The 27,055-nt window shown below is 40.8% G+C and overlaps 1 protein-coding gene across 1 annotated transcript in view; it reads left to right on the forward strand.

Moving 5' to 3' along the window:
- LOC141305375 (uncharacterized) overlaps nucleotides 1-27,055 on the forward strand; it is a 566,500-nt gene that overhangs the window by 147,771 nt on the left and 391,674 nt on the right. The gene's annotated exons all lie outside the window — the stretch shown is intronic.

Raw genomic sequence — 27,055 nt, forward strand, 5'->3', positions numbered from 1 at the left:
AAAAAACAACATTTTAATTTATATGACATAAAAATAATATTGACATGAGTTGTGGATTAAAAGGTGCTGAACTAGTTATTCAAAATTTCACATGAGAGGTATGTTAAAATCTACATCAGTTCAGCCTGAAATGTGTATATATTTTTCTGTATAGAGAATGACCATAAAGTATGTAATATCAGTATAATATGTTGCATTCAAAAATGTATCTACAAAATAAACAATTTAACCCACTATTCTAATTGATGATAAGCCAAATAGTGTTTGAAGATTAAATCAGGTGAGACAAGTTCTTTACTTAAAATCAATGTTTTATTAAATTGACTCAAACATGCCTTCAGTGGAATTTAGAGAGTTCTAAAACAAGTGTAAACAAAAAAAGAAAAAAAAAAAACACAAGTATAACCAAGGAAATTATAGCTGCTGCAAAGCAATGGGAATGGACAAAAAGAACAAGGTCAATTAGATATATGTACACAAGCAAATAACAATCAGTTAGATTAATCAGTACACATTTTACAAACAGTTGCAATTTACCAGAATATGCTCCATTTAGATCTTATGTGCTAGGATGGATGTTAAGGACAAAAACAATGACCAATTAAAATGTAACTGAAAGGAATGGATGGAGCAACAGAATGGTGCAACATGAAAATAATGGATGATTACAATTAGAATTTCTATTTTCTATTTCTATTTCTGGGCAGTAAATGTATTTTCCTGCCACCCCAGGGATGGCCGTATGGATATGTTGGCTGTGTGGTCCCTGTTTAAGGACTATGTGGCAGAATCTGCACAGGCGGCCTGCTCGAGAACAGCTCCAGCTGCTCATGTCATGGTCATGCTTAGGCAGAAGAACAAGAACGGGTGGCTGAGCTGAGGAACTAGGAATTAAAAAGAAGTTTAAGATTTAAGAAAGACAAAAAATGGACAGGGTAAAAATAATTAATTACATGGTTAATATAAATTGCAGAGTTAATATGAGAAATGATGGAAATAAATAAAATGACTAAAGCAGAGTTAAGACAACATCTTAGTGTCAGAGAAGTTTACAAAATGGAGGGGTTGTCTACATGTTGTTCATTCTTACCATTTTCACCACTATCCTCAAAGGCAAGTGCTTTGTGTGAAGCGGTGCCAGCTGCACTTGTGCATAGTTCTGAAACAAAGTACAGTCTTTATATTTTGCATTTGAACAGGTTATTAGCATCATAGTACGATGACAAATTTTGGTTGTGTTTGTGATAACGATACTAAAGCCCCGCTCAAACTACAGGAGTTTTAGCCCGATTTTCCCCCGATTTTCCCCTCCCGAGAATCGGAGCAAAAATCTTGTCAAGCACCTCCATCGGCCCCGATTTTCGGCACGGATTATCTTGTAATGTGAGGTGTTTACAGATAGAATCTTGTACCCCCCGATCTGTTCGCACACGAATCGGGGACGCCGCGATCATATCAAACATGTTTGATATGCAGGATTTTAAATCTGGATGATCACGGCTGTGATTACGTCAGTACTTTCAGAATAGCCAATAAGAAACAAGTCTATGAGGAGACGGAAGTGACGAACATTTTGAAATGGAAACCACGAAACAAGTTCGTTGGATATTGGAGATGGAGGAGCATCTTGTTGAGATGTGGCAACAACATGATTGCCTTTATAACATTTCTTCAAAATTGTACCACAACTGAACCGATAAGGAGAAGAGCTGGGGAGAGATCGCTTCGAGTTTAAACGTACCAGGTGAGTATAGAAAGCTGCTAGCGCGCTAGGCTAGTAAACGTAAACAAACTGTTGAAACGTCAGTGACCATCAGTTACATACATGTCTGTCAAAAGGTATCCCTGCTGAAAAAAACAGCATATGCTGGTTTTTTCAGCAGGGATGGTAGCAATCTATTAATATAAAACACTCTCACACATACACAAACACAATTCTTCATTCACACACACACACACACACACACACACACACACACACACACACACACACACACACACAAACTTCACTCTCTCATACAAACATAATCCCCTAAATCTTTCTCTCACACACATACAGTCCTCTCTCTCAAAAGAACATAAGGAAAAAAACACTACTTCTTTTTTAGCTTTATAACTGTTTAACTGGTTACTTAAAAAAATGTTACTTAAACGGACATTAAAAGATTATTATAGCCCATTTATATTTTAATACTGATAGTTCAGATTAATGTAGAGAGGAGACTCTGAGTGTCAATGTATGTTGTGTATTGTATATTTTCAGTGGAAGAGGTGAAGATTAGAGCCACAACATTAAGAACTCAATTCACAAAACTTCTTAAACCCGAGCCTAGTGGCAGTGAGGATAAAAGCCTTAGTCAGAAACAGAGCTGGCTTTTAAATAACTTGGAGTTTCTGAAGAAACACATTGCACAACGCCCCTCTGAGACCAGTGTAAGCATGCAATATTATGGACAGACATGACATGTTATATTGTGTCTTTAAAGGGTTAGCTCACCAAAAAATGAAAATTCTGTCACTAATTACTTGCCCTCCAAACCGTTAAGATCTTCTTTCATGTTCGGAACACAAATTAAATGTGTAAAGAAACACTATATTTTTAGTGAAATCCAGGAGCTCTCTAATCCTCCATAGACAGCAAGGGTACTACCACAGTCAAGGCCCATAAATGTACCAAGAACATCGCCATCGTCCATGTGACATTAGTGGTTCAATCGTAATTTTATGAAGCTACGAGAATACTTTTTGTTCACAAAGAAATAAAAAATAACAACATGTTGCTGAAGAATTCTTCTCTTTTGCATTAGCTTAGCACCATTTTGGAGAATATCAAAGTCGTTGTTTTTGTTTTCTTTGTGCACAGAAAGTATTCTTGTAGCTTCACAAATTTATGATTAAACCACTAATGTCACATTGACGATGGCAATGTTCTTGGGTACTTTCTGAGCCTTTACCATGGTAGTACCCTTGTTGACTATGGAGGGTCAGAGAGCTCTTGGATTTTGAAATTCAAAAATATCCTGTGTTTGGAAGACGAACAAAGGTCTTAAGGGTTTTGAATGGCATGAGGGTGAGTAATTATTAACAGAAAATAATTTTGGGTGAACTAACTGTGAAATTGTTATCCAACTGTTTTGTTAGTACTTGGATGATAGAAGGATGGATAAATGTTTGTACACCCCACTGACGTAAATTATTATTATTTTTTAAGCTTGATCAATCTCTGAAAGACTTGTTGAGCGAAGGACAGAACATGGATGTTCCCACCAGTGATGAAGACATTGCAGACACATTAGGTGAAATCGTATTCAGATATAATTCAGAGAAATTCATGTAATTCACCTTTTTTCAACCTCTATTTTTTCACGTTTTTATTTGTACAAAAAAAAATTGATTTAAATGAAAATACTTTAGCTGTATGCAAACACATACTTTGATTGAAGTTTTTCTAATAATGTTAGATTTACCTAGTATAATGTAATCTTTTATCTCATCAACAACAGGACCACATCCCTCAACCCAGAAAGAGGAAGACCAGACTTCCCTTGTCCCCCCTCCCAGGACAACACTAAAACGCAGAAAAGCTGACACAGATGTTGAGCAACAAAAACTGAAGCTTTTACAGCAAATGTCTGCTACAGTTCTGGCCCCCCAGATGCATGCAGTTCTTTTGGAAACCAGGTTGCTGTGGAACTCAGGTTAATAAATAATATTAGCATACAGACCAGAGTAAAAAGAAAAATAATGAATGCCTTGTTTGAGGCTCAGGAGGATGACCAATCTAGTTGTTCAACCTCATCACATCTGCCACCAGCCATATATTCAGCTCTCACACCTGCACAAATCCCCACCTCAACCCCTCTATACACACAGACACCGCAACACTACCGTCAGCACATGCTTCCTCAGGGTCCCATTCAACCTCAGAACTTTTTGAGGATGCTAGATGAATTGGAAGAATAAATGCATATATAAAAGTACAGTATTTAATATATACATGCACACATTTTCAAGTGCATATATTATTTATAGTTTATAACTCTTGTAGGGCTGTCCCCGAATAGTCGAAGATTCGATGCATCGATATGCGGAGCCTGATTCGACCACCGATCTCACAGTCGAATCTTCGCGGGTGAAACGAGCATCATACCATTTTGCCAATATGGGGGTGCTCAATGTCTAATTGCACACAGAACTACTGGTTTTGTACGGTTATATTAAGTTATATACAGCCTTTGATTATGATAATGCAGTAAAAACAAAAGTGAAAAGAAAGAAGCGTTCAATAAATATTTTTAACGTGTTTGTGAATAAATCCAACCACCCCTGTGACTAATTTAATTTTCACTTTCCCTGATGCATGACGAGATGAGGACCATCTTGACGGCAGGGATGGCGGCGATCACACCGAACGCGTTTTTGCAGTTGGAGGCGCCTCTTTTGAATGGTTTTCTGTTGGCAGTGAGCGTTCTGCACGCTGTTTATGCGCCTCCGGCGCCTCGCGTTTTCGCCGCCTGCTGCGCCTCGCGTTTTGCAGGAGCGCTCTGAGCGCCTGAAGTTGAAAAAAAAAATCAACTCTGAGCGGAAAAACGCCCAACGTCATTCGCGTTCTTTTCCATTGTCCAATCGAATGAATGGAGAGGCGGGCCTTCTGTTGTGATGGCGAAAGTTTACCGTTGCTTAAAAAGTCCGGAGACTCCAAGAAATGGAGGAGAAACCTTTGGTGTCTATCGTGGGTAACCCGGAGCTGTATTATTTAGGGTTTCTGCTAATATGACAGTTTACTTAACAGCAAAAAACTAAGATTTTAGAGCGCTCGCGCTATAATCCTTTGAATTGACTGACAGGACAGCTGTTTTGGTCGTTGCTTAGCAACATAAAAAAACCGCAGCACACTGCTCTTTCATTAAAAGTCACCAAAAAAGGCAGTGCTGTGCGCCTCGCGTTTTTAGAACTAAAAGACGCGTTCTGTGTTTTTATTTAAACCTAAATAAGTTTGTCTGTCAGTTGGCAGGCAGTTTTGGTCGCTTATAAAATAAAATAAAAATAGTTTTACCCTCCTGCTGACTATAGTGTCGTGCCCCTCCCAACCCATTCACACACGCACATAAGCCTAGATGATTCGACTATCGGTCGACTATAGAAAGATTCGAAAATTCTGATTCGACTATGAAAATTCATAGTCGGGGACAGCCCTAAACTCTTGTAATGTAATGTAATTGTAATGTATTCCTATGGCAGTTTCCTTTTAAATTGCTCAATTAAAACTTGATCAAAATGAAAGTTTTGTTTGAATTAATTTTTTTACAATGTTCAGTTGGCACTTCAATCCGTTATGCTGGAAACACTTGAATAAACAACTGAAACATGATCATGAATGCTGTCTTTATTTAAAAAAGACTTTTGATATAATAATAGTTTTGATAAATGTAAAATCTCAAAAAATACAGTTGTTACGGGTGCGTGCGGGATTAGACGATATATGCAAAATACAATATATTTAATATAAATCTCCAAGTGGAACAAGGCAGGAACATTCACACACGTCTATTACACAGAAGGACCGACAGGGAACTGAAATCAAAGACAGACTTTTAAAGACAGACTAATCAACAAACACAGGTGACACAGATGACTAATAATTACAAGGACAGGTGCAGGCAATCACAATGAAGAAAGGCTAAACCAAATGACAGATCAACGGGGGGAAGACAAATGGGCAAAACCAATGACAAGACAAACAGAACTGTGACTTTACGCCCCCCTCCGGAAAGGCGCGTCCTCGCGCCGTGGAAAAAACGAAAAAACGAGAGGGGCGGAAAACCAGGAAACCAGAGTCAATGAGGGAGGGGGCTCCGGCGGAGGACGCAACCCCCGGAGGAGGACCAGAACAAAAGTCCAGGTAACAAAAAAGACAGTCCAAGGGGGCGACGACGGTGGGAGGAGCCAGGGAGGAAACAGGAGGGACCTGAAGCAGAAGAGCAGGACCCAGATCGCAGCCAGGATGACGGCCCACGGAGGAGCCGACGGAGGGAGGAGCCATGGTGGAGGAAGGACCGCCGACTCCGTGGGGCTGACCGACAGAGGCAGAGCAGCTGGCAGAGGAACCCGAAGCGGAGATGGAGAGCCGAAGATCCAGGGCGACACCGCGGATCCGGAGGGCCAAGGCGGAACAGGAGGCTCTGGCGGCCGAGGCGGAGGCGGAGATCCGGAGGTCCGCGGCGGAGCCGGAGCGACAGAGGACGAAGGCGACGCTGACGGGAAGGAGGAGCCTGACAGAGCCGGAGGGACAGAGGGATGAGGCGAAGCCAGAGGAGTGGAGTCCCGAGGCGGCGGATGGTCGACGACTGACCAAGGCGGAGCCGGAGGGACGATGGAGCCCGGTGGAGCTGGTGGGCCGTCGGGCGACGGTGGAGAGGAGGGCGTCGAGAGCCGTGGTGGAGCCACAGGGTCGGAGGGCCGAGGTGGAGATCTGGACTCGTAGGCTGGAGGCGGAGCTGAGGGATCCTCCAGCCATGCCACCGATGTAAGCTGGCATCCCTGCGGCAAGCCCACTGCAGAGATGGTGGGCTGAGGGTGAGCAAGGGGACTGACTGATGACCTGGGAGACTTTGGGCGGCTGGGCAGAACCAGCGGGGACTCAGGACGGCTGGGCGGAACCAGCTGGAACTCAGGACGGCTGGGCGGAACCAGCGGGGACTCAGGACGGCTGGGCGGAACCAGCGGGGACCAGGCAGATTCAGACAGACGAGGGCGGGTGGGAGGGAAGTCTATGCAGGTCAGTGGCTCAGAGAAAAATCTATTAAGTCATATGATTTTATATCCTCGACTTCGGAAAAGAAGTCGATCAGGTCCCTAGAGTGTCCCACAAGCAGCTGTCCGGGTAATGAGTAGATGGGACGAGGAACCGAAAGTCTCTAATGTGGTCCTCGAGAGAGCGTTTCCCCTGCTTCAGGAGAATGATGGAAACATTAGGGTCATCCATAAGGGAAAAAAAATAAAACACTGATACAAAAAACGGAAAATAAACGCAGGGAGAGGTGCCGGGTAAACTGTACTTGGTCGGTCCTTATGTCAGGGGTGCGTGCAGGAGTAGACGAGACGATAGACAATATTTACAAAGTTCAATATATTTAATATAAATCTCCAAGTGGAACAAGGCAGGAACAAGGCAGGAACATTCACACACGTCTATCACACAGAAGGACCGACAGGGAACTGAAATCAAAGACAGACTTTTAAAGACAGACTAATCAGCAAACACAGGTGACACAGATGACTAATAATTACAAGGACAGGTGCAGGCAATCACAATGAAGAAGGGCTAAACCAAATGACAGATCAATGGGGGGAAGACAAATGGGCAAAACCAATGACAAGACAGACAGAACTGTGACAACAGTGCAACAGAATCAAATAGTAAAGTGTTTTACATCACAACCAACAAATCAATCAACAAATGAAAATAAATATATTGTGTAATCTGCTAACTATTTACATTACATATCACTAAACCACAACTAGCAAACATTTCTTTCTTTTTTATCCATTGTCTAAATGTATTTTTCTTGCCATGGCACATGGCCAGCAGGTGACACAAAGTATTCTTTCAGAAGGTCACGTTGCTGCTTAGCAGCAAGGGTAGGGTTCCGTGACCTTTCAGCTGGCACACATTGCATGGCCCCCAGACCATCTCTCCTCCATGCTCCCTCATTGACTCTGTGGTCTACATCCTCCCAGTCTGCCATTCCTGGTGTCATGTAGGCCTCTGAGTGGCGATCACAGAGGAAGTTGTGGAGGCATCCTGATGCAAGGGTGATCTTGGTAACGCTGTCTGGGTGAAGGAGGATTGTGGATCGAAACACTCTAAACCTATTTGCAAGCATGCTGAATGCATTTTCTACTACTCTGTGTGCCCGTGAGAGCCGGTAGTTGTAGACCCTCTGGTTGTGGTCCAGCTACCTGAAGGGGTAAGGTTTCATGAGGTCTTTTCTCAGAGGATACGCCTCATCCCCCACAAACATATAGGGTAACACAATCTCAGAACTGGGAAGCTTTTCTGGAGGAGGAACATTCAGGAGACCTCGATCCAGTGCTTTCCTCAGGTCAGAATGGGCAAAAAGCCCAGCATCCGAAACCCTGCCCTGAGTGCCAACACTAATGTAGATGAATTTATAATTGGCATCTACAGCTGCCATCAAAAGTACTGAAAATCTGGCTTTGTAATTGTGCCACATGCTCCCACTGTGGGCTGGGGGCTGGATGTAAATATGTTTGCCATCAAGAGCACCCAGACAATGTGGAAACTGCCATTTCTCCACAAAGTTCTTGGCAATTGCTTGCCATTCCTCCTCTGATTTTGGTGTCTGCAAATATAAAAGCAATACAATAAATGTATTTACAAAAGTCAACATGGCATATTTCTCATCAATTAATATCCTAGTATAACTTCACTGAATTTCTAAATACTGTATGTAACCCCCCCCCCCCCCACACACACACACACACACACTTTTATAACACTACATAGCCCACCCATTTTTGCATGAACTAAATTGTACAAACATTTCTCCACAGTCAAGCATACTAATAAAATGTTTTGTTTTCATTATCAACTATACTGCTTATCTTCATACTTGTACTTACTGTATGTCAGAATTTTTTGCGGTTGAGATACTAATAATAAAAAGACTAAGGATTTCTGACCTTCAGATGGTCATCTTTTAAGACCTGGTGTAGGGCTGCACATGTGTGTTTCACTATATGAGAAACAGTAGTGGCCCCAATTCTGTACTGAAAACTCAGTGATTTGTAGGTTTTGCCTTCAACAGAAAAAAGTTAACATTACTGCAAAATGAAAACATAACAGAAAAACCTGTACATTTATTATATATACAAACCTGTTGCCAAGAATCTGAGGGTCAAGGAGAGCCTCTCCCTAGCTGTAATTGCCGGCCTCATCTTGGTGTCCTCTCGGGTGATCAGTGGCTCTACTCTCCATAGCAAGGTTTCAAACTCATCTGAGGTCATCCGCAGCAGCTCCCTAAAGCCTGACCTGTCCTCCAACTAACATGAAACAAACAACAAAAATCACATTTTTAATATTCCTCCCCTTGAGTTAGCCCTATTTATAAACATATGCAAGTTATAAACAGATAGATAGATGTTTGAAATAGAGAGGATTGTGTGTGTGTGTGTGTGTGTGTGTGTGTGTGTGTGTGTGTGTGTGTGTGTGTGTGTGTGAGAGAGAGAGAGAGAGAGAGAGAGAGAGAGAGAGAGAGAGAGAGAGAGAGAGATGCAAACCAGGGTTTAATGTTACATTCATATTCAATATTACTGGTCAACACTGTTTTACAGCTACACACTCATATTACCATTCACATATCCTTTATCTATATTAGAATATAGACACTTTTCTTCATAATGGCCTATTTTATTTTCATTTTAACGCAAGATCTACACTGCAACAGGTGACAGTATGGCTTTTGAACTAGCCAACCGTTAGCGCTATAATGGTAAAACAAATATGCATAGCACACAATACTGTAGTAAAACTGGTAGTTAAATTCTTACCTCCAATTTTCGCTGAAGAACTGTCAATCCATGTTGGCCACGTCTCCCCAACCATTTTCTCATCCACAATCGTTTAATCTTCCGCTTTTGTTTTTTCTCGCTACAAACAACCAGTAATGATACAGCAAGTTGTCGTGCTACAGTATCCATTTTGTTTACATGTGCGTCTCCTTTAGATCACGTGAGGCGCTCCCTCTGCTAGCGATAATCTTAGAAAATATCTTGTAGTGTGTTTTAAGCCGTGATTTTCAAATCTTGTAATGTGTGCATGTTTAAGATTTCAGGAAAGATAATCTGAAAAGATTCTCTTTATGTGTGCGCTGCAACCAGATTTCATAATTGGTTAGGATTTAAAAAATCATGTAGTGTGAGCGGGGCTTAAAACACTCAATCACTGGAGTTTTATACAGATTTCAGGAGGTCATTCTTACAGATGAAGACAAAGCTCTCAGATCACAAGCTTAAACACAGTATTCAAAGGATGTGAGCAGTTCTATACTGTACTCTAACTATAGCACTAATGATCACAGAGATCAGGGAAAGACACATTCACACACAACTCAAGTGTTCATTAGCATTAACATTCACAAAAATTAAAGAGGCAGAAACATCGAGAGCATCACAGATTTGTATTCACACACACCTGAAGCAAAAGAGATTAATTTACAATTGAACATTTACCTTTTTGCTGAATTTCCTAGGCAATAATTTCATTTCAACCAATATAATTGTGTCTTTAACAGTAATGATTGTCACACCTATGGACTGTCCTTGTGTTTGACTTTGTTTCCATGAGCTCCTTGTCCTTGTTTTTCCTGGTGTTCTCTAATGCCTATATTTGGTTTTCCTGTTCCTGTTTACATTGATTTCAGGAGTGTCTTGTCTTTCCTTCGTTTAGTTGAGTATTTAAGAGTCCTCTGTTTGTGGTTTTCTCCTCTGGTCTCTCACGTCCTTCAAGTGAATGTCTTCCTGTTGTTCTCCTGAGCTGTGTTTTAGTTTGTCCGTTAAAGACTGTTTTAAGTTCACTCCTGCGTTTCCTCGTCTCCTCGTTTCCCGCTCCGTAGAGTTGTGAAATATGACAATGATAAGGAAATGATAATAAATAGTAAATATCCAATCATAAATTTGCCTTACCAAATTGCTTAATGTACCTGTGTTAAAAGTAAATATTTCTTATTTGAAAGTACGAATAGTGATTATATAAACTTAATTCTTCAAGATTCTTTATACATAAAGGCAAATGTATACGCCTTTATTTATACCCAAACTTAGTCAACTGTGAGTAGTACTTCATTACTATTTATGAAAAATATGAATGAAAGTTATTTAGATTATTTGAGCATGTTTATTAAATCTTGATATTCTACATTATTTGGATTTTCATGATTTACAAGTTGTGTGAAATCATTAGAGTCAGGAGTGAAGAGTCAGCAAAGCAGACTCGGTGCTATGAATGGACTTAAAACCTGACTGAAATTTTCCAGAAGTACTTAGAAAATACCAAACACAAACTGTTCTAGTACCTTAGGTTAAAGAAACCACAGAATTAGGCTGATAGTTATTTAAAACAGATGTGTCTAAAGAATAATGACTGCAAAATACATTCAGGAAAGAGCATTAGAAACTCAGCAGAAAAGATGCATGGCATTACATTTTGAAATGAATATATTTAGCTTTAGGAGTGTGTGAATATGAATGTGAAATGATGGTAAGTGTCATCTTTTGTCTTTATTGGCTGTTGATGTTTCTGCCTCACTTCTTTAATTGGTGTCTTTGTTTCTGATCAATATCTGAGTTAAATATGAATGCAGAGGCTGAAGGTGAGACTTTCCCTGATCTCTGTGATAATGAGTCTATAGTTCTGCTGATTGGATTAGAGTCGCTGAAAATCTGGGCAAATTCCTGTAACTGCGTACATCCTTTGCATATTTTATCTTCTAATAACGATTTCGAAATCTGTATAAAACTCCAGTGATTGAGTGTTTTAGTCAGTCTGGATGACTGCAGCGTCACACAGTAACATCTCTATCAAGATCTGATGAAGATTCACTCAGGCTACGTCTACATTAATCCGGATACATTTGAAAACGGAGTTTTCATTTTAAAACGTTCTCCGTCCACACTAGCGTTTCCAAGCGTTTTCCTAAAGTTTCTCATCCACACTGAAACGTAGGAAAACGTCCAATTCGCCTTACTGCGCATGCGTAAAGCCTCCAAAATTATACAGACATAATTAGTTTTCACACAGTTCTTCTGGCAGGTATCATTTACGGAAATATCTCATCATTCACTGACGCGTCTATGTCGCGCTCATTCATATTTTATCTGAAAAGCAGTTGTCGTCATGTTTGCAGGACAGCAACTGTGAGTACATTTTCTGCCATCATTTTAGGACTGTAATCTGAAGAGTGTACAAGCTAAATCTCTTTAGCAGCAGTGTGACAGTGAATAGCACAGGCACACTAACTGCTGTAAACATAGAGATCTATTGGTACAATATGCGTCACATGACTAAATATACGTCATCGTTTTCAAAAGCCCCCGTTTTCGCAGTCCACACTACAAAGCGAAAACGGCGTTTTCAAATTTATCCACTTTGGAATGCGTTTTCAAACGAAAACGTATTAGTGTGGACATGGCCTCAGTCCCCTGATCTTCTCTCCTGAGTTTACTACAGGTCTAACTGGATATTGCAGGTACTTTGGTTTCAAAACTTTTAACTTCACTAAAATCATAACACTAATATTTAATAATTATACTTGATAATTATGTTATATACTATGTTTGTCACGCCGTGCAGGGAAAGGGAAGCCAGGAGAACAAACGTAGGAGTCAGGGATATAAAGAACCACTTATTTATTAACAAAAACCTAAAACAAAACAAACAGGAGCAAAACACTAAGAAACTTCATACAAACAAACAAAAACCATGAGCAAAACCGAGGACATGTAACGTTAACGACGGACAGCGGGGAGTGATCACAAACAGACTTAAATACGCAGATACATGGGCGTGGTAACAAACAAGCTAACAAGATAACGAGGGGGAAATACAAATGTGGGCAAGAACAAACCAAAAGGACTAAACCAAAAGGGGGAGAACAAGGACTAAACCAAATGAACTAGAAACATGGGGGGGAAAACACTTAGAAAACATGACAGAACAGGACAAAACACAGACATATTCCTGACATTTTCCGGGACAATAGTTCAGGAGGCCATGGCGGATCTGGAGGCTCAGGAAGCCATGGCCGAGTAAACAGTCCAGGTGGCCATGGCTGATCAGGGGAGTAGCCCCCCCCCCCAAAAAAAAATTTTCTTGGGGGAACCTAGGGTATAGTCTACCCAGGAGAGCACGGAAGGGCGCGCAGGAGAGAGCTCCGGCTCTGGAGGGCGCGCAGGACTCTGGAAGAGCAGGCTCTGGGCGAGCGGTCACTGGAGGGCGCTCTGGCGGCGCGGTCACTGGAGGGCTGGGCAGAACCAGCAAAGATTCTGACTTGACGGTAGCCATCTTGGGTGCAGATTCAGGCTTGGCGGCCATCTTGGCCAGGGACACAGGCTTGGCGGCCATCTTGGCCAGGGACTCAGGAACAACGGCCATCTTGGCCAGGGATTCAGGCTTGGCGGCCATCTTGTCCGGGAACTCAGGAACCGCGGCCATCTTGGCCGGGAACTCAGGAACGGCGGCCATCTTGGCCAGGGATTCAGGCTTGGCGGCCATCTTGGCCAGGGATTCAGGCTTGACGGCCGCTGACGCGGCGGCCATTTTGTGAGCTGACGATGGCATGGCGGCTGACGGGCTTGAACGCGGAGAGGAAGTCTGAGACAATGGGCTGAGGACCATCGTGGGGCTTAGGAGAACTTGGGGACACGGGGGAGGCAAGGAGGGAGTGTGGTCGCTGGAGTGATATGCGGAGAGCTCTGGCTGTTGGTGAGATGGGGTGACTGCATGTTTCCAGATGGGAGGAGGATTACCATCCTCCACCATGACTTGGAACGGGGAATCACATAAATCAAGAACAAAATTTACAAAATCTGCTACGGGACGGTAGCAATCACTAGGAGAAATCAATTTGAAAAAACTATCTTTTAGTCACATCTGTAAACATGCATTGATCATTTTGTCACTCCATCTCACCAGATGGTAAATGCTCAAAAACAGAAATACAAATATGGGCAAGAACAAAACAAAAGGACTAAACCAAAAGGGGGAGAACAACGACTAAACCAAATGAACTAGAAAAATGGGGGGGAAAACACTTAGAAAACATGACAGAACAGGACAAAACAGAGACATATTCCTGACAATGTTATAATTATATAACATAATTCTAAGTGCATTCATATACACTTCTGGAGATTGAGTTTCTAGTAAAGCAGGTGTTGTATCTTGTATTTATTAAGTGAACTGTTCACTGTTAAAAAGGGAAGATGAGGAATAACAACTGAACATGTTGACATGGTTTTTGCCAATTAAAGATGCTGAAAAGGTCATAATCAAGTTTAATAAAGGAATGGCAGAGAGGATGGGAAAAGGAAATCAAGGATAGACACATGTTTCTGTTCAATCTAAAGTTACAAACAAATGTTTTTGTACTTGTCCATCCCGTAGGGACTCAGTTAAACTGTAGACTGTGATTGGTGCATTGTGGGTTAAATTATTTTTTGTATATTGTAGGAAAGCATATTTCTGGCTTATGTGAATATGGACATATTTTCTTGGAATAGGAAGTATAATTTAGAATGAAAAACACTTTTTGATAACAAGTTGTTTTTTTCTGTTACTTTTTATTTGTTTGACACAGTGACTACGTTTACATGGACACCAGTAATCTAATTAATGACCTTATTCTGAATAAGACAATAATATGATTAAGCTGTTTACATGAGTTGCTTTTAGAATATTCTTTTCATGTTCCCGTTTTACATGTTATAGTACATAGATCGATTAAAGACACATCATTAGGTCCACACGCGACGCTATCAGTTCATCTTCCTTATAGACTTTTTGATGTTTCGGTTTTAATTTTACAAAAGCTTGAAGTGGCTGGACATTTGCAACAAATATTTTAGAATGTGTGAGTTCAAATTTGCCGTGGTCGCATTTGTGCAAGTGCGTGCTGCTCCAAAGCGTCTGCTCCATACAGCGAGCATTTCAGAGCCAGTCAGTTTTTAGGACAAAAAAACACACGCAAGCACATTCACCGAAAGCCAGTTTAGTTTTACTTTTTTTGTTTGTTTTCATTTTGAAAACCCTGTTATCTTTGCCGTTTACCTCACATTACGCTTTGGAGGCTTTCTTTTATTTATTTTTTATTTATTAATTTGATTGCTCAGTGTTTGTGCACCCTGTAATAAATTGTTTAGTCGGCATATAGCACAGCATGTGATGGAGTCCATACCTCGTCTTATTAGTTTTTGTTAATAGATGCTGTAGTATTTCAGCGCGAATCAAACAATTTGGGAGAGTCGATTAGAAGTAAAAACACTACAGACTCACATTCCACAAGAGGCCCCCCATCATAAATCTGACGTTTCATAGCTGGCGCCAGAACGCCAGCCTGAAGCAGACCTAACTAACCAAGAACTTAAAATTAACACAAAGACACTTCTTCATAATCAAATCCTTCGAATAAGGAGATTGTCAAATTTGGAGCAAGTAACCAAGATTAATGGTCAAAGAGATGCACATTTTGAACATCACATGATTAAAGTCATTAGCGATATGGTTGGTTTTCCCCCACACACAGGACACAACGGAAATTCCTTCCCTAAACTTTTGACCTCCCAGCTTAGAGAACAGACCCTCACAGAAGGGCACAGAAAACTGTCCATTGATGTACATATGCACCCAAAATTATGCTTAAAGGACTCATGAGCAACTCATCATTTCTCTGCATAATTTCCTATTCATATATGTAACCCATACATTTGTCTATTATGTTTTAATCACTCATTGTGTATGTCCCTTTTGATAACTCTTGAATAGTTTAATGGTTTATATTGATGTTTGATATGTCCGAGTTGGAAATCGCATTCTCAAAATGTTCCTGTAATTCAATTCTTTGCGAAATGTATTATAGTCTTGTTATAGAAATCATGTCCAAATTTATCTCTGCAAAGAGCGGGAATTTGGGATCACGGGACTAATAAGATAACATTGTGATTTGTGGTTTGGAAGGTGAAACCAGCAGCCCACCGGAGTTCAGCCAATGTTCTAATTGGTCAAGACATCATTTTGGGAGGTGTCCAAAGGCTGAGTTTAAAACTCAAGGACACCCTCAAATCTCTCTCTTCTCTTGCAACTTTTCTCACTCCTTACAACGCTCTTCACGTGCTTCGCGCCGCGGCGTCTCGACGCCGCCTGGCCTGAATGCCAGCCTGCTCCTCTAAAGGAAACATGAGGAGATCATTCCACTTCTGTTTTTTTTCTTTAATCCTTTTTATTTCTTTCCGTTGAGAGTTTCGTGTCTAGTTAAGTTTGTGCAAGCCGCGACCGACCCAAACGCCTTCGCGGACCCGAACTCTATACCAACGCACATCTCTCATATCCAGCCAACGCCCAAGAAGACATCACATTGACCGACCACCAACCAATCAGCAACCTCGGGGAAAACCCTTTCTGGAACGAGCGACGAAAGGAATTCCCTTCACAGACAAAGGCAACGCAAGTAACTTCCAGGTTCTAGCTGAACTGGTGCATTTGATAAAGTTTAATAACCTCTTTGAGAGACTCAATACGAGGGTTAATTAAGTGATTGATGGTTGTTCAGGTCTAAGCAATTGCACATTGCTATAACTTGGGATTTCAGATTTTCATTCCTTTAAACTCATTCTTTCCTCACTTTCTCTTTCTGCAACCTGTGTGAATGCGTGTGTTTATGTTAGTTTAGTTTGTATGTGTTAGGTTTATCCAATAAATTCATATTTTTATTAAGTATCTTGTGTTTCGTGCTTACAAGTTACTGCCTTAAACTGCTGATTTTGCTACTGTGCTAATATATAGTGTTTTCACTATATTCTGGATAGTAATATCCATTGCAGAGTTCCTGTTAAATGGCTTGTGAAAGAATCGCGGGTCGACTCTGAAACAGCCGTAAAACAGCGATTCTGTTCAAATTCCCTATTGAATCATATTCGATTCCCTTTGAGCTAAATTATAAATTATTATGTAATTAATCCCTATTGCAATCTTACATTAATTGGTGGAGGACGCGAGACAGTTTAATCTAAATTGTAAGCACAACCAAGTTATTTAATATTTTCTATTTCTGTGGATGAGAGCGTCTGAGTCTACACTGTATGTGCGTGTGTGTGTGTGACGTAAGCAGCGCGGCCGCCCGCTTGAATGAATGAAACCTAGAGTGAATGCAGAGGACGGTAACTCGAGAACGTCTCTCTACTTTTTAAACTGTAGTAAGTGAGTTTAAAGTTAAGGTCTGAGATCGTACAATAAGGTCGAAATTGAGCGTGTCCCTCATTTTCTGTAATGCCTTATCTATAGTTGAATTAATGTCATTGCGTGTTCCAGTGCCATTCAATTGCTATATTCCCGGCAGGGAATCTCAGTCACCGTTAGCTGAACGGAGCTAAACTACAGTAAATAAAAGTGAAAATAAATCGACGGATAAAGAATAGTTTGAGCGTGTCCCTCAATCTATTTTTAAAGGCCTTATTATTCATAGTTTAATTGTCAATGCGTGTTCCATTGTCAAAGCAACTATGTAATGTGACTCCCCTGGTTAAACATTAGAAATAATGCTTGCCTGTTTGTGTCTGTTCACTAAGTGAAACAGTGCGATTTAAACGGGAGTGTTTCAAACCTTGATCAAGTAAAGTTTAACTCTAAACAACAGCGAATAAAATCTGTTGTGTCTACGTGCTCAGAGAAACTGGCACGGAGATTTATGATCCGCCGAGATCATTTATTATTTTTGTTTCCTCATTTGCAGCGCCAAGCGGCCACTTAAATAAAGTTTAAATCCAACTCTGAACGAACTAAGAGTTTAAAGCGCCACATCGCAAAACCAACTAGAAGTGGTCTTGTTATGTGTACAGTGTTGAAATGCGCTGCCATTTCATGTAACATGCTTAACTGAACTTGCAATGTAATGCTTCATGTGCTTAGCTCACTATAGTTTGTTTTGGTTGCCGTAGCTACGATGGTGACTCGGAAGTCTTAACCTACTTCCGGAGCAACTCTGAACTGCGCACGCGCAGCACATTGACGTCATATTATAAACAAACTCTACGGTGTTGCTATTGCTAAGCTAACGAAACTGTTGCTTTTACATTGAAGTCTATGCTAAAGATTAGCCTCAAAGGTTAGCAGTTAGCATTAACATCCAGTGGTTGAATAAAGTGTGTGTGGGCAAAGCTAAAGTGATTTAACCCTTTAAACCTCTGAACTAATACACCTGTTGGTCTATTTTTCTGTCCTATTTCTCAATTTTCTAACTTTACCACTTTATATGCATTTTACTAGAAAGGGGAATATTACTTCACAATTATTAATTGTGACAAATTCAAATTTAATTCAAACATTAAATTTATTTGGACTCATTTGAATTTCCTCATCTGGTCATTTCATATGATCATTATTTCTAGTATTCTCTCTTTTAGGTCAATCATTTTAGGTACTAATAAGCCTTGAACTTTGAAAGTTAAGGGCAACTTATTTTACCTAATTGATTTGTTACCCCTATCAACAGATTCTATTCAGAATCACACCTACTCATTACTTCATTGCGTTTTTACCCCTATTTCTTCCTCTCTTGGTTATACAATTAACCTCCATTTTTATTTTATTTTATTTAGTTATTTATTTTGTTTTATTTCCTACTGCATTTAATTTCATTTTGATTATTTTGCCATTTATTACTTTTAATTTCATTCTACTTTACCTTTCTCCTTTACCTCCTTGTATCCTAGCTTGGGAACGACACACCTGAGCTTCAATAGGAGACACTGTTATCCCTCACTACGAGTTCAAAGAAATTAGAAAGACAACTCTCTTTCACTCAAATTTTATTGTTGTTTTATTAGTTGTGCACCAACTATAAACAACGTTCTACTCTGGTTGGGTTTAACAGCCATGCAGCCTGTGAGTGGACCCGATCCACTCAATTTACTGAGTCTCCTTCCCTTCCCTTCTACCCAAGTCTCTCCTGTTTTCTTTCTTTCTTCTTTACTCCTCACATTTGCAGGGACCTGTAAGAACCATCAATCGATTCTAAGTGAATGAAATGCAAAATCTTGTCAAAGAACAGTAATCATCCTTATGAATTTGATTGTAATCAAACCCTCCTTCTTCTTCCTAACCTCCCTGAATTTGAAAACGCATTCCAAATTTTTGCATCTCATCCCATACTGAGATCAATTTTTAGAGTTAAGTGTTGAACACCAGTCGCTTTCGAAGCCTCCTTAGTAAGCGGTCCAACTGTAAGGTGTTTTGGTGTCAATCCTGTCAGACTAAGAAAATAGATACCAGCATTATTATTATATTCTCACGTCTCGAACAGAGATATAATAATATTGTTTACCTTTTTACAAAATTTAAGCAACATTCCTCCCATTGGAAAAGGGAACTGTTTTATTTCACTGAATTGTTTTCATCTTTCTCTCTTTTTTCCTCTTCCTCATTAGAGTGACGAAGTCTTCACATCACTAGTCTACCTAGACACCCTGAGACCAACACTATCATCACCCCACTTCATTAGGGGTTCACAATCACTGACACGACACTTAGTTGTCCCACCACACATAGGCTTCTACCTCACACAGATCTGTGTCAGTCTCCCTTCTCCTCGGCGTGCCAACATGCCACAGACTGCAGACCCCCTTGCCCACGGGGAAGATGTGAACACTTGGCTGAGAGGCATGACGGACAGCCTCACCCCCAAGACCTTTGAACTGTTATTGTTCTTAATGAGAAGGTTCCTGACACAAGATTCAAGCCAGAACAACAACCACGAGGAGCTAGTCAAAATCACCAGCTCCCTAAGCGATGCCTTCACAACCCAGCTAAAACTGAGCGACAAGCACATCACCCATCTTCAAGAGGAGCTGTCACGTGCTCAACGCCGCATAGACAAGCTGGAAGTGAAAGTTCAAGATCAACTCAAAGAACCCAACGAGAGGGAGCAGGAAACAACGGAACAAGTCAAAAAGCTTCAAGCAGCCCTGGCAACAGCTCAACTTGACCAGCAACAAGCAAAGGCTGCCCAGAGAGACCTGGTAAACAGACTCCAGTATGCCGAACAGCTACTAGATAAAGCCAAGAACGACATCAGCGACAAGAATGCTGAAATCAGTGCCTTAGAAAACCACCTTGAAAGGTACAGCACTGACATAGACAATCTGACCCAACATCTAGACAATGCCAACAATGAGCTCTACGTGGTCAGAAAAGAGTTAAAATATGCTTATGAGCTGGAACAAGAGCCAAGAAGAGCGAAGCATATCTCAGCCTCACCACTGCTGAGCAGAGCTAAGTCTCACATCCAAGAACACACATCCAACGAAAGAAGCGAAGGGCCACCACCCGAAACCTCACTGGCCTTCGCCACACAGCTCTTTCCTGCCACTGAAAGCAGAAACCCCATCCAAGCAGACCTTGGAGCTGCATATGGGTTGACCATCAAAGACCTCAACAAGCTGTCTAAAAGCATCAGCCAGTTTGACCCGAACTCCAAAGAGGGCCACGACATCCAGGCCCACCTGCAAGATATTAATTTTCATTTAGAAATGAGACCTCATGTGACTGACAGAGACAGGTTGTACCTCCTAAGAGCAACGTCAAGTGTCCAGGTACGAAACTTCATAGATCGACAACTCAGTCACACAAAGTCAAACTACCAGCTACTTTGTGAGGTCCTGATCAAAGAGTTTACAGACCCTGAGTCTGAATATGGACTGTTAACTGCCTTGGAGACCAAACAAGGTCGACAAGAGACACCACAAGCCTACTATAACCGGCTCCGAAAAGCCTACTTCGGTGCACACAACAACCCTGACCTTGAAGAAGAGGTGAGCTTCAAAAGCCTTTTTCTGAAAAATCTGCACCCTGGAGTCAGTCGTCACCTCTGCGTCATGGCCTGTCCGCGCTCCATGACCATCCAACAGTTGCGCGATCTAACACAGAAGGCCTACACCAAGCAAAAGTTGACCTCAAAGAAAGGTAACAAAACCTCCACACTCTTGAACTCTGTAACCGAAGACTCAAGCCTTGCACTGGACGACACCCAGTGGCATCACAACACCCGAGTCTTCCATCAAGAGCAAAGAGAACGTGAGCCCCATGTCCACAACAGCTATCAGCCCAACCGCTGGGAAAAGCCATGGGACCAGCCACACTTCTCAAGAAACCCAAAAGAAAGGATCAGCTGGAAACCTAACTGGACGTGCAAAGCCAAACGACCGGCTTGTCCAACAGCAACTACAGTGGGTAAGCAAAGACAGAACCCACATCAGCACCACTTAGACACCCACAGTGCTAAGTCTACACAAGAACAAGACTGTTCACCCTCAGAAGACATGGAACAAGTCATGAAACAACTGAAAGAGTTCCTTGAAAACCAGCTAGACACAAATGACTAGAAACAGAAGTCATGCTCGCTGTGACCAGCGACAGAACGGAAGGCCGACAATCACCTGGTACACCACCGCATCAGAGATGACAAGCACCTGTTCAACAACCACCCAGAACAAACAAGTCTCTCACGGCCAACCGCTGATGAAAACTCTGAGGTACCAAAGAACATCACCTCAGTCACCCATCACTTACAAAGAAACTGTCAAATGAACTTCAACTCCATGAACCACATTCATGTCTGTGCAACAGCAACCACTAAAGCACAGAAGGTCAGAAAGTCTGCCACAACCAGAAGGCATCACAAGTGAAATGCAACATAGGAGACAAAGTTTTGCACCCCAGCTTCACACAGCCATGCCAAACTACCTCCGACTGTCTGCTAAAGAACTTCCTGCCTTGCTGGACTGACCCCCATCTGAACACACCCTCATCCAAGCCAAGGATGCAGAGAGCATCTTCACCGACCTACAAGAAAAGGGGGAGCCAAAACAGACTGAAACAGATCTGACCATACATACACTACACAATTAACTTTCACACCCAGAGGTAACCACACCTACTGATAACACCTTTGACAAATATATTCTTCCCACGAGTAGAATATTCAAATCTCAGTTTAACATAGTTTTACAACATGCAACTATCCTCACCCCAGGTAGAACACCTGACACTATGTTAAGGTACATGACACATCAGCTGCACCTGCCATCCTAGCTCAATAGTACTCGCAACCCTGACTAGGAAAACCCGCAGCTAATTTTCTTTGTTTTTTTTTTTTTTTCCTCTTGCCTATTGCTTTCCTTCCCCTCTTGCTTTAGCAGGTGAAACTCCTAGCCACCCTACAAGGGTCAAAGGTCTGATATTAGGATTGACTTGCCACACCTAATATCCGCAAACCATTCTAAACTGAATGGGAGCCAGAGAGCTCCATGCAAGATAGGTCAAATCATTTTACCACAGATGTCACCAGAACGTCTCTAAATTTAATACCTAAAATAAACAAACAAACTTAATCACAAAATTTGATCAAAGGATCATCATACAAAAACAAATTTGAACAACAATATCTAGGTGAATTCGACCATTTTCCAGGTACTACATGTACCTGAATAGCGTAATGCCATGCACCGGTACAGTAACTGTCCTGGAAGTGTTGTCTTGTTGTTTGCTGTGTTTGTGTCTGCTTCTTCTGCCTGTGTTTCTCCAGCGCTCGTCGATGTCTTCTGCCAACAACACATCACCGATCGAAAGGGGGATATGTAGTATTTCAGCGCGAATCAAACAATTTGGGAGAGTCGATTAGAAGTAAAAACACTACAGACTCACATTCCACAAGAGGCCCCCCATCATAAATCTGACGTTTCATAGCTGGCGCCAGAACGCCAGCCTGAAGCAGACCTAACTAACCAAGAACTTAAAATTAACACAAAGACACTTCTTCATAATCAAATCCTTCGAATAAGGAGATTGTCAAATTTGGAGCAAGTAACCAAGATTAATGGTCAAAGAGATGCACATTTTGAACATCACATGATTAAAGTCATTAGCGATATGGTTGGTTTTCCCCCACACACAGGACACAACGGAAATTCCTTCCCTAAACTTTTGACCTCCCAGCTTAGAGAACAGACCCTCACAGAAGGGCACAGAAAACTGTCCATTGATGTACATATGCACCCAAAATTATGCTTAAAGGACTCATGAGCAACTCATCATTTCTCTGCATAATTTCCTATTCATATATGTAACCCATACATTTGTCTATTATGTTTTAATCACTCATTGTGTATGTCCCTTTTGATAACTCTTGAATAGTTTAATGGTTTATATTGATGTTTGATATGTCCGAGTTGGAAATCGCATTCTCAAAATGTTCCTGTAATTCAATTCTTTGCGAAATGTATTATAGTCTTGTTATAGAAATCATGTCCAAATTTATCTCTGCAAAGAGCGGGAATTTGGGATCACGGGACTAATAAGATAACATTGTGATTTGTGGTTTGGAAGGTGAAACCAGCAGCCCACCGGAGTTCAGCCAATGTTCTAATTGGTCAAGACATCATTTTGGGAGGTGTCCAAAGGCTGAGTTTAAAACTCAAGGACACCCTCAAATCTCTCTCTTCTCTTGCAACTTTTCTCACTCCTTACAACGCTCTTCACGTGCTTCGCGCCGCGGCGTCTCGACGCCGCCTGGCCTGAATGCCAGCCTGCTCCTCTAAAGGAAACATGAGGAGATCATTCCACTTCTGTTTTTTTTCTTTAATCCTTTTTATTTCTTTCCGTTGAGAGTTTCGTGTCTAGTTAAGTTTGTGCAAGCCGCGACCGACCCAAACGCCTTCGCGGACCCGAACTCTATACCAACGCACATCTCTCATATCCAGCCAACGCCCAAGAAGACATCACATTGACCGACCACCAACCAATCAGCAACCTCGGGGAAAACCCTTTCTGGAACGAGCGACGAAAGGAATTCCCTTCACAGACAAAGGCAACGCAAGTAACTTCCAGGTTCTAGCTGAACTGGTGCATTTGATAAAGTTTAATAACCTCTTTGAGAGACTCAATACGAGGGTTAATTAAGTGATTGATGGTTGTTCAGGTCTAAGCAATTGCACATTGCTATAACTTGGGATTTCAGATTTTCATTCCTTTAAACTCATTCTTTCCTCACTTTCTCTTTCTGCAACCTGTGTGAATGCGTGTGTTTATGTTAGTTTAGTTTGTATGTGTTAGGTTTATCCAATAAATTCATATTTTTATTAAGTATCTTGTGTTTCGTGCTTACAAGTTACTGCCTTAAACTGCTGATTTTGCTACTGTGCTAATATATAGTGTTTTCACTATATTCTGGATAGTAATATCCATTGCAGAGTTCCTGTTAAATGGCTTGTGAAAGAATCGCGGGTCGACTCTGAAACAGCCGTAAAACAGCGATTCTGTTCAAATTCCCTATTGAATCATATTCGATTCCCTTTGAGCTAAATTATAAATTATTATGTAATTAATCCCTATTACAATCTTACAATGCTATGTAAGCTAGTTTTCTTTTATTGTTGTTATGCTGTTTAATTAAAAATAACAAATCCATCTATTAAGAATTTGTTTTAATCTTAAAATTGATAGGTGTAGCCTATATATGTAAGCAAAACCAAGATAATGAATTCGAAAGTAAAAGTGAAAAGCATCCTAAGACATTCCAATAGCGGAAATCCCGTTCACAAAATTAAAATCACAAATAATACTAATGAAAAAGAACGGGTTGAATGTTAACTACGTTTCCATAAAACTATAAATTATGATAACAAACTATTTATCAGCAATGAGCATTGATTAATCCCATGTTGTAGCAAAAAAATAAAAATAAATAAAAATGAAACCAAAGCATATGCACGTGCGACCAACTGAGAGCGTTATGCCGCGTTCCAGGCAACCCGTGTTTTTCCAAACTTCTACCCGTGAAAGTAAACTGAAAAGGCAGTCAAACCCGTGAATTCCCATCCGTGAACTCGTACTAGATTGACGTACTCTCAGTTCCGAGTTCTGACGTGACATAGCCCGCGAAACAACAATAAAGCCTATGGGTGCGGTGTTTATGCAAGTGGTACACAGTGGAAAAATAGAGTTTAGGACAATATAACGTTGCAATCAAATTATTAATAATATAAAAATAATAAATGCTTGGCGTGACTTGCCTGGAACGCTACAAAGTCTTGAGTCGTGGTTTGAAGATGTGATTTACAAGCTCAAAAACCTGCCTGGAACGCAGCATTAGTGTGTATCCTGTCGCAAAATGTAGCGAAAAGTCCTACTCAAGGGGAATAGTGTCATTAAGGTGTGTACATGTCTTCCATAATGCGACTAAAATAGGAATACTCCACCTGTCTGTTCGATTTGTGTTTACTCCGATTATGACTTTAGTCAGATTAAATTAATCAAAAATACCAGTTTACATGGTTGCTTCTTAATCAGAGTATTGTCTTAATCGCGTTAAAATCGGAATATTGTTGTCCATGTAAACGTACTCAGTGACAAGCAGAAACTGATCTCTTTCACTTCCTGCATAATACAAGACTGAATATAAGAATTTAGTTTCAACTTTGACCTGTGGAGGTCAGTAATATGCCCAGCAGTGTCACTGCCGGAAAGATGGATAAGATCAGTATTTTTTTTTTTTTTTTTGCTAATAGGGTACTGCATGGGTCTTAGCTGGGCAATTCATGCCAAACCCATTTGGGCCCCACCTGCCCAAAGGGGTTTAAAGTGGGTTTGCACCCGGGATCCACATGGGGGTCAGCCGTGGATGCCCAGATGGGTTAAGTGGGACCTGTAAGGGTCTTATGTGGGTCCTAACTGGGCAATTCATGCCAAACCCATTTGGGCCCCACTTGCCCAAAGGGGTTTAAAGTGGGTTTGCACCCTGGGTTCCACATGGGGGCCAGCCAACGCCCAGGAGGACCAGGCCGCCTCAAATTAAGCTTAAACCCTTTTATTAAATCATCAGATACTTCAGAAACTTAAAGCAATTGACATCAGATCCACAAAAGAAGAAAGAATAATGAGCAGTTCAGTGGCCTTGCAGTAGTGAGAAAATTTTATTTATTTATAGCACTTCCCCAAATGTTGCAGGTTTGGAACAGCATGTAAAAAAACATTGAGTACGCTGAAAAATGGTTTTGAAGCAACAATCCAACTTCAGCTTTCCTCCTTTTCAGGTCAACATGCAAAGTCCTTTTTCTGCATAAATGTCTAGCTGATATGGACACTCTCTTTTAGAGCAGTGTGAAACCAACCTCAGACATATAAAGATATCAAGGAGTCCTTTCTACAAAATAAACATTAAACAATATTAAACATCAACAGTGTTTGAAGTGAAGCCTCCAAAAACAAACAAACAAGTACTTACAGATTGAGCTAAAAACACAATGTTTCTCAATCAGGACTTTGAGATTTTCTAGCAGCCAAAGGTAGCGCTAGTACATTTCCAGCTGGCACATGACCTGTTGAAATTTGGTTGAAATAAGGTCAGTTGTTATAGGGTCAGTGGCCTATATTAACATGGGCCATCAGTGACAGAAATTCAACATTGAAATGACTCTTTTCAGATTTATGGGGTTCTCTGAAATTTAAGTAATCATAGTTTTGTAAACTTCTATAGTGGTAAATAGAAACTGCCACAAATATGTTTTTGTGTCCTCATTTACCCCAATAGTAAAAAATAAAATAATATAAATGTACATTAAATGAAAAAAAAAAGTAGAGAAAAGAAAGAGAAAGAAAAAAGTATTCAGATTTACGATTTAAATAACTTTGCAAATGCATCATCATGTGTACGAAATTTCATTTCGATTCTATATACATTTCTATTATGTGTTTGTGATCCTAGAGAGCAGTGTACGAATGGGACTTTTATTTTGGTCGGGTGATGTGACGTCATAAAGATGCGCAGAGCTCCTCGTCTGTTGTGATTCACCTGAAAAAAAGGTTTGTGGTTTTGTTTATAAATCAATGCAAACTGTTCCATCAATGGACGCGCTTTTACAAGCTATGCAAAGTAAATGCAGCGTTTTTAAATGTAATGTTGTAATGCTTTATTTGCAAGCGTTGGCCTTTAGTAACAGAGAAGGTGCTTTCTGTTTCTATATATCTGCTCTCTATATAATTAATCAATCGTGTGATGATAAGAAGTGATTCGGATCTGAGAATCCGAGTCATTTGAATCAAATCATTTGTGAAATGATTCAGTGATTCGATTCAGCGGCACGCGGACTACAAACGACACCCAGGTAAAAAAAAAAGTGCACTAAAATACACTTTATTTAAGTATACTTAGTACACTTTTCAGTAATGTACTAAAAGTGCTCTATTTTCGCACACTAATTTTGTACTTAT

The sequence above is a fragment of the Garra rufa genome, unplaced genomic scaffold, assembly GCF_049309525.1.
Source record: "Garra rufa unplaced genomic scaffold, GarRuf1.0 hap1_unplaced_002, whole genome shotgun sequence".
In the NCBI taxonomy this organism is placed as follows: Eukaryota; Metazoa; Chordata; class Actinopteri; order Cypriniformes; family Cyprinidae; genus Garra; species Garra rufa.